This window comes from Girardinichthys multiradiatus, chromosome 19 (genome assembly GCF_021462225.1).
Source record: "Girardinichthys multiradiatus isolate DD_20200921_A chromosome 19, DD_fGirMul_XY1, whole genome shotgun sequence".
NCBI classification, from domain to species: Eukaryota; Metazoa; Chordata; class Actinopteri; order Cyprinodontiformes; family Goodeidae; genus Girardinichthys; species Girardinichthys multiradiatus.
Window position 1 is genome coordinate 12,470,391 of NC_061811.1, and position 8,001 is coordinate 12,478,391.

The following is an 8,001-nucleotide window of genomic DNA, read 5'->3' on the forward strand; positions in this document are numbered from 1 at the left end:
CCAAAAATCGCAAAAGGTTTGCCAAGCTGCAAACGTACCACCACACTGTTGTCCACCTAAACTCCCAGGCCAGGCAATGAGAGGATTATTCAGAGCAATTTCCAAGAGGCCTATAGTATCTCTGGAGGAGCTGAGGAGATCCACACTCAGGTGGGGGAATCTGTCGACATGGCAAACGTCAGTCATGTAGCCCACAAATCTGGCCTTTATGGAATAGCGACAAGAAGAAAGCGATTGTTAAAAGAAAGCGATCTTGTTTGCAGTTTATCACAGCAAACGTGGATGATTGTCGTCTGGTCAGATGAGACCAAATTGTAACCTTTTGGTCTACATGCAACTTATGTGTGGAGGAAGATTAGCACCGCATATCACCCTGATTATACCCACAATGAGACATGATAGGCGTTTTATTCAGCAAGGACAGGGAACCTGGTCAGGGTTGGTGAGAAGATGGATGGAGGTATGTTAGTAGAAAACCTGTAGGGGCAGAGCAAATAACTTTAGAGGACATGGGTTCAACCTTAAGCAGGACAATGACCCTAAACATACAGCCAGAGATACAATGGAATGGTTTGGTTTGGATTAGATCATATTTATGTGTTAGAGTGGACTAGTCAAAGTCTGGAACAAAATTCAATTGAGAATCTGTGGTATTGTGTAATTTACCTTCCACTTCAACCTATGTGATACTTTGTGTTGACCTATGACATACATTTTCAATCAAATAAATGTTGTAACATGACAAAACGTTAAAAGATGGAAGAGGGATGAAAACTTTAGCAAGCCACTGTTTTTTGCCCTTCAGCCCAATGATGACGCCCTGTGGCAGAGTACAATAGAAGCTCATGTTAGATTGTTTTGATACATTTTAATGCACATGTTTGTCTTTGAGGGCTTTCTGCTCAACCAAAGCGGATTATCTGTGCCGATTTAAGAAGTCCTGCTGGGATGTGATCTTGTTGTGCCTGAAGACCAGACTTCTGGTACCACAGTGGCATCAGGTGTTTGGTAGGAGCCCATTTCCTCTTAGCCTTATAAGAACCTGCCTGAGGGAGAGCACTTCAAGAATGACATTTTTTATTTTAAAGTCTGATTATCATCTAAGCAGTTTCTGGTTGGTTTCAAGTTACAGATTATTTCCAGGCACTAGAGGGATCCTCCCAGCAAATTTCTCTAACAGATTTCCAGTTGTAGACTAGGAACTCTGAAGTTCATCTGAACTTGTTATGTATATTATAATTGTAGAGGTGTGCTATTATTATTGATGATAAAGCACGACAGGCTTCATTTAGAGCTTTAGTACATCATTTCCCACCATAGATGGCACTATAGTCTCAGTTTACAAAGCAATACCAAGGACTGTTTCCTGAATTTCAAGAGTTGGGATCATATTAAAAGTTTATATCTAGCCTACTTTTAACAAACGTTTTAGATCTCTAAAGTAATTAAGACAGAATGTGATCTCCTTGATTCCTATAGACCTGCAAAGTCTCCTGTAAAAAAAACTCCGTGGCATTTGCATGGATATTACTTACAGACTCACATTTTTGAAAACCCGTCACACCATCCCACATGGACCCAACAACACTATAAGTTACAGAACTCGTGTGGTGGATACCAAAGCTTGAAGCTTTTTCTAGACTTTCATGTCATGTGTAGGAGTTGTGTTTTTCAAGGTCTGGAAAAAATAGAGAAAAGGAAAGTATTTGTATTTCCGTCCACCTTTCTGTTAATCGTTCTTCTATCTATCTAAGCGTAACTGTTTAGCTGTGTTTCTCTCCTAGATGAAGCCACTGACAGTGTCAGGGTTTGTGTAGCGGAGGACCCCGGAATGCAGACGGACAGGCTGCATGACGGTAAGTAGAAGATTTTAATCTTTAGAAAAACACACTCATGAGAGGAGGCAGGAACAAAACAATAAACAGGCAGGCAAGACAGGCATAGCATGATCCGTAACCAGGGTGCCATGATCCGAATAAAGTTAATTGACTGACAGGAGAGAACAAAACGTGGCTGAAGCAAAACAGAGTCTCTTGAATACAAACTAATAGAAACACAACTAGTAAACCATGAAACTAAAGCATAACCAGATCCAAAAAACCTAACTTGACTTAACATGAACTAGAAGACAAAAACTAAAGTATGACCAGGAAAATAATAAACAAGCATGATTCAAAACCTATCAAGAATAATAATAACAAGAACCCCAAAACACCCACAAATCATGAGAGAGAGCCATTTCTGCCTTACCTCTGTATACCATTTCTTCAACATAGAAAATTCTCCAGAACCAGTGCTTTCATGTTTTTGTTGTGCATCTGGTCAGTCCACTCACCCCACCAGTCGGTGGCATCAGATGGCCGCTCATACGGAGCCAGGTGCTGCTTGAGGTTTCTTCCTGGTAAATGAGAGTCGCTCCTTTTCACTGCCACCACACGCTTGCTCAGGTTAGTCAGTTGACCGGGTTCGGTAGATAGATAATTTTCTAACCAGTTGACATTGTATTTCACTGCATTGTATTATGTATATGACTGAACTGGGATGTATGTAACTGAATTTGAATCTGAATGCATATGTTAAATGGGAGCAATGGTGGCCTCCTGAAATACTTGCCAAAGCCACATCGCAGCATGAGGGAGAATAATTTCATATAAAGAGCCACTTTACAGACAAGACTTTGGTTTTCTATGTGTGCCAGTTTGAATCTAAATTATGAGAGCTTTTCTACTCAAAATAGATCCCATCCAGGATCAGTGATGACTGTAGACAACCTCAGTTTCGACTCTACAAGCACTTAAATCAGATACACTGGGAAAGTAGAGGAAGGGTTCGTAGTCTTAGCTAACGGCTATCTCTTTCCACTCAGTTGTTTCCATATCTTGTATTGAGCACTACAGCAAACTTTGGTTTTTATTTAAAAATGTATGATTTGAATTATTAATGTATTAGATGCACTTAATCTTTTCTGTACTTTGTCAGGATGCTTCACATGAATTACTTTGCTGTCCGGGCTGTAAAAACAACCAAAGGGTGTCCTCATCTGTCCAGTTTCTCTCCTATCGGCAAAAAAAAAACACTGCATTGGATTTTGAGATTGCACATGACACTTCCTATTTCATCATTTTGGCATTATGCAAAAACAAGAAAACTGAAATCTGCTATTATCCACAGAACAAACAGCACATTATACTTTATTGACCAGATGTTTAACTTATGCTGAATTTGTTGATTTGTTTGGGAGAGAAGATCCTTACTTCAAGTACAATCAGCAACCATTTTTGATAAATCTATTCTACCATCTAGTAGTCAAGTGCCAGCCAGAGGTTTACCTACCCCCATCATGGTCATGAATGTCATACTAACGGCTTTTCATGATTTTTCGGGGTGGAATGATGATGCAATAACAAGCACAAGCTTAAATACGTAGTGGATTTTCACTGGGTCAAAATTATACATACTGGCTGAAATATATGCATACAACCCCATAAATATTTGGATAAATGTCTCTTAGCAAGTTGATACTTCATCACAAGCTTTTTATGGCCCTCAACGTTCTTTGAGTATAATTCTGTCTGGATGTTTTAGATTTGGCGGACCATAATTAAATTGGTTTGTTTCCTGCCCAGGACTTGGTTTTTAAAGTTCATTCATTTTCATTAGAGTTGAGATTAAGGTCATTCCAGAAGGCTTATGTTAGTCTGCTTTATCCATTCCAAAAACCATTTGAATGTGTTTGCAAAACACACCATTTTTGTCAAGGTATACCCATCTGACCCTAACTGGTACTCTCAGATGAAATTAAATTGACAATAATGTTCAAGAGCAACCCAGGAACCATCAAGGTTCTGTCCAATCATATACCGGAAGATACTGGAAATCCTGTCCACAGTTAAATGAGTTATCCATCTCCATGGACTGAGATGGTGCTCTCCAAGAAAAAAGCACCTACTCCAAAATCATAACCATTCAGCTGGACTGAAATTTACAGCTGCCAACATGGACAAGACAACTGCCTGAAATTGAACATAGTGACAAGAAGAAGGTCAAGGTGAAGTTGAAGCATTCAGACCTAACCTCACTCTTCTGTCAAACACGGTGGTGGTAGCATCATGATAAGGATCTGTTTCTCTGCTTGTGCTAGTATATCATACAAAGTGGATCAAATAAAAAATAGGGAGGACTACTTGTAATTTATTCAGCTTCACTTCAAATGAGCCGTTAGATGGTTGAACACTGGACACACCTTGTTGATCCAACTTGACAATGATCTCAAACACACATCAAACTGATCTTAGAATGGATGAGAAAAGCTCACACTAATGGCCCCCGAGCTCATCTCTGTTGAATTTTAGGGATGGTTTAAAGTCCAGTTTGTTCCAGGAAGCCAACAATTTTAAATGAACAAAACCAACTCTGCCAGAAATAGTGGTTACATGTCTAGCCAGAATTATATCAGAAGAATATTAGTTGGAGTGTATGTCTATCTTTGAGTTTGTATGTTTAATTTTTAACCTGTCTGGATCAGATAAAATCCCCAGTAAATTCAAACCGAATGTTTGTTTCACAATGTTAAAAGGTTTTGTTTTATTATTGACCTACCCTGGGAAAACAACTGTGCAAATAGTTATTTATGACATTCATACTCATGATCAGAGTATCTAAACATCTGGCTGTTATTGTCTATTGCCAAAATAATACAACAAACAAACAGTGTTGGTCTGGTTAATAAGAGTAACCTCTGTCATTAAAATGAGCTAGGTTTCTATGGAAACTGTCCCTGTTGATTACTCTGAAACTCATAAGTTAATGCTTCGGAGAAACTTATATCCTTGCACATCCTTTAGTAATATGAAAGCCCACAGGGAATGAGGTTCATTAGAAATGTGTTAAGTCTTTGTAAACTAAGGCTCCTGTTGTGTTCATAAAAGCACAAAATACAGTCACAGTTGTGGTTGTGTGTCAAAGTCTTCATGTGGAGCTGTTCTGCAGTCTCTGTGTTTGGTGTACTTTGGGATAATTGCCTCTAATAGTGTTACCTCTTGCAATACTTTATTTGCCATGATAACGCCTTAGCTTTAGGGATGGTAATTCATCATCTTGCTGTTTCAATCACTTTTTTCCAAGCTGTAGTATTTTTTCAATGTGTCTGTTAAATGAAGTCTCCAAAGAAGCAGTGCCTTGCATAAGGCCACCCCTTGAAGCTTTTCACATTTTGTCACAATACAACTACAAACTTCAATGTAAACTAAAGTGGAATTAACAATCTCAGAAGTGTGGTTTATGTACTTAGCCAACACTCTGATGCAATTAAATGCTTGTTTGTCTTTGCAAAAAAACGCTCTGTCAGATGGGACGAAGATAATCTCTGGACAGCTATGTTCAAGTTGTTCCACCAATTGTTAATAATATTAGCCTTTGATTAAACCCTTCCATTGTAGCTCTGGCTACAGTGTTTAGGGTTGTTGAATCTCCACTTGGGTCTTTATTTTTTGCATAATAGATTCTCTTCCAGGAATGTCCAGTATTTATCTTCACCCATCAACCCATCAACTCCCAACTAACTCCCCTTTTCATGCTGAAGAAACACATCCCCTTAGCATGATACTGCCACCACCATCTTTGACAGTGAGAGTAGTGTGTTCAGGGTGATGAGCCGTGTCAGTTTTGGACCAAATATGACATTTTGTATAGGGGTAGAAAAAGATAAATTCTGGCCTTATCTTAGCACAGCCCCTTCCACACATTTACTGCGTCTCCTAAATGACATCTTGTAAACTACAAAAATGGCTTCTAATTTTTAGAAGTCATTTCTACAATGGCTTTTATCTTGCTTCTTTTTAGGTGACTTCTTAGATAACTGGATTGCTCTCAGTTTTATTTAGGGGTTTTTAGATTGAACGGGGATAAATAAAACTGCAAACCCTGCTCTTCCATGTGTCATTTTCCTTATTTGACTGTGCTACTATGTACAGGGGTTGGACAATAAAACTGAAACACCTGTCATTTTAGTGTGGGAGGTTTCATGGCTATATTGGACCAGCCTGGTAGCCAGTCTTCATTGATTGCACATTGCACCAGTAAGAGCAGAGTGTGAAGGTTCAATTAGCAGGGTAAGAGCACCGTTTTGCTCAAAATATTGAAATGCACACAACATTATGGGTGACATACCAGAGTTCAAAAGAGGACAAATTGTTGGTGCACATCTTGCTGGCGCATCTGTGACCAAGACAGGAAGTCTTTGTGATGTATCAAGAGCCACGGTATCCAGGGTAATGTCAGCATACCACCAAGAAGGATGAACCACATCCAACAGGATTAACTGTGGATGCAAGAGGAAGCTGTCTGAAAGGGATGTTCGGGTGCTAACCCGAATTGTATCCAAAAAACATAAAACCACGGCTGCCCAAATCACGGCAAAATTAAATGTGCACCTCAACTCTCCTGTTTCCACCAGAACTGTCCATCAGGAGCTCCACAAGGTCAATATACACGGCCGGGCTGCTAAAGTCAAACCTTTGGTCACTCATGCCAATGCCAAACATCGGTTTCAATGGTGCAAGGAGCACAAACCTTGGGCTGTGGACAATGTGAAACATGTATTGTTCTCTGATGAGTCCACCTTTACTGTTTTCCCCACATCCAGGAGAGTTACGGTGTAGAGAAGCCCAAAAGAAGCGTACCACCCAGACTGTTGCATGCCCAGAGTGAAGCATGGGGGTGGATCAGTGATGGTTTGGGCTGCCATATCATGGCATTCCCTTGGCCCAATACTTGTGCTAGATGGGCGCGTCACTGCCAAGGACTACTGAGGCAAATATGACAAGCATAGCATGGGCTCTTTAAAATACAATTTGGACCTTTTAAGAGGGACTGTATTACCAATCCTTGCATTAGATTTTACCAATTTCCTACATTCTGCTTACTTTGTCTGGTAACTTTTTGTTGTTGGAGCAGAAGCTCTGCTTTATTTTCACAAAATAAAACCTGCCTTATAAAAAAATGGGCAATTATGTAGTTAACATATGAACGTTATAGATTACTTACCCTCTTCTACCTCATTTATTTTAATATGTTAAAATGTCACTACAACTGCTTAGTTGGAACTGTCATCTCAGCAAATGGCTCATTAGAGTCAGTGAGTCTCAACTCACTGACTGCACTTCATGGTGCTTTGCCTGTGCTGTTGCTCCTGGGAGGAAGAGTATGTGACAGAAAGGATGGTGGAGTGACAAAAACTATCACTTTCTAATCATCTCAAATGGTATTTGGACAAGCATTCAATTTTGGGAATACCTGAGAGTCTTTTTTTCAAAGTCATTATTATCACATTGTTTTTCTCTTCCTATTAACATCTCCTACAGGCTTTGACCACCTACAGACATCTTTGTAATAATGAATATATAATAATTATGGTAATAAAACCCCTTTTGCTTATTTTTAAGGTATAAAAACCAATAAGCTATTTGTTATCATTCTTATTTTAAAAAGCAGTTCAGTTCAATTCTGTTGGCTAAAAATTAGACAAAAATAATACTTCTGATGTCAGAAGGTTGGCCCCACATCTTACGCTTGAAAACATTGGTATACAGAGGAGTTTATGGTAAATACAATGACTGCAAAGTGCCCCAGTCCTGTGTATCCACAACAAGCCCATATCATCGCCCCTCCACCACCATGCTTGATCATTTGAATGCAAAGTTTGTGCTGATCTACTGTGTAGACTTTCGTGTTTTACCAACATGTAGAGGACGCATAAAGGACATTGTACTACACATAAAAACCTAAGTAAACTTTTGAGGTATTTGAGTGTATCCTCTATGTAGCGTTCCATCTGATGCTTTTAGCTACATTAGTTACTGTTTATTTCAGTTGACGCTATTTTTGCTGCAGTTTTTTTTAACTCTGCCATTTAAAACACATTTTCTGTGTGGTGAAACAGGAATTATTGCCAGCATTGCTAGAACCTACAAAATCTTCATCAATTTGATGATTTATTTAGTC